Below are 1,363 nucleotides of genomic sequence, written 5' to 3'. Positions count from 1 at the left end.
TCACTGGCGTACAAATGAAATAAAACAGAAATTTAATTTATTTTCTTTATAGAGAAATCTTAATAATTTAATGGATAATTTCCTTGAAGGCGTTCATATCTCTCAATATTGAAAATAAAATTATAGTAATAAGAAAAAAAAAAGAAAAAGAATTTTCATTAATGAAAGCAATTTATTATACCTTTCAAGGTTCTTTCAATTCGCGCAATACATTATATTTACACATAGATTTATACAAATATTATACTCATTTCTTTTAAAATAAAAATCAAGTTCAAAGATTGTTTATCATATAAAATTCAATAAATTGAAAGCAACACACATAATATATCAATAACTAAATACCAAAAAAAAGGAAAAATGAAAAAAATATGCAAAATACCAAATTTTCCTGAATTTATGAGAAAGTTTAAGTGAATATTTCACTAACAAGCTCTATATCGTATACATAAAAAAGAAAGGTAACAAAGGAAAGTAATGAAGACTTACTACAGAAATGATCCTGTGAAGTATAGTCTAACAAGACAAATAACAACGGTGACAACAACAACAACGACACTAAGGACAACATACAACCACTTAGTGCTCAAGGGTCTTCGGAACCAGAGCTTCTCTCAACTGACGCAGAGGAGGAACTCCTTCTCACGCCAGTGGAGGAAAAGGCGTCGCCTCCGATGGAGACGGATAATCAGGATCCTCTTGGACCTATTATCCAAAAAACTGAGGAGGACCTGAAAAGGTTGGACATCAGGGGAAAAAAACAATATTTCTCTGGTGCATCCAAGCGGCGTATCGCGGCTTATATCAGGGATGGCATGTCCCCAGAGGAAGCTCGCGGATACGAGAAGGAAAGGCTGGAAAAGCTGAAGGCCTGCGGATCGGTTGTTGTGGCCGACCATCCCCAAAAGAGGGAAAGGTCGGAAAGCAACACCCCTGATGCAGGGCCCTCAAAGAAGAGGTCGATGAAGGGCAATGTTGAGGAAAAGGTCCCTGGGAACATTCCTCAACAAAACCCGAAAATGACTTCTTATCGGGATGCAGTAGCACAGGTCAAGGTGGCCATCACTCATAGACTGCATCCAGAGGAAAGGCTATCCGAAGTCCAGATGGGGAAAATCAAAGTAGCCATCATGGATGAAATGGATAGGGTTGTGGACTCTCATCCACAATTCACTGCAGCGTTGCAAAGGGACGGATGGATATCCGTAACATGCAACAATCAAGACACCAGGGAGTGGATAACCAGTGTCTGCAGGAAGATAAAGCCTTGGGACGGTTGCGATGTCGTGGTACTGGATGGCGACAGCATGCCCAAACAGCATGTCTGCGTCACCTACGTACCAAAGGACGAGACAACCGTCAG

General features: G+C 39.9%; 1 non-coding gene across 1 annotated transcript; it reads right to left on the bottom strand.

The window, feature by feature from the left end:
* Positions 1–421: 421 nt before the first annotated feature.
* On the bottom strand, positions 422–519 carry LOC129612675 (small nucleolar RNA U3). Its single transcript, XR_008697263.1, has one exon. It is a non-coding gene; the product is annotated as a small nucleolar RNA U3 (small nucleolar RNA).
* Positions 520–1,363: the final 844 nt, after the last annotated feature.

The sequence above is a fragment of the Condylostylus longicornis genome, unplaced genomic scaffold (genome assembly GCF_029603195.1).
Source record: "Condylostylus longicornis isolate FDR11 unplaced genomic scaffold, ASM2960319v2 ptg000075l, whole genome shotgun sequence".
In the NCBI taxonomy this organism is placed as follows: Eukaryota; Metazoa; Arthropoda; class Insecta; order Diptera; family Dolichopodidae; genus Condylostylus; species Condylostylus longicornis.
Note: the sequence above shows the minus strand (reverse complement) of the source record. Positions and strands in the feature narration are given on the sequence as shown.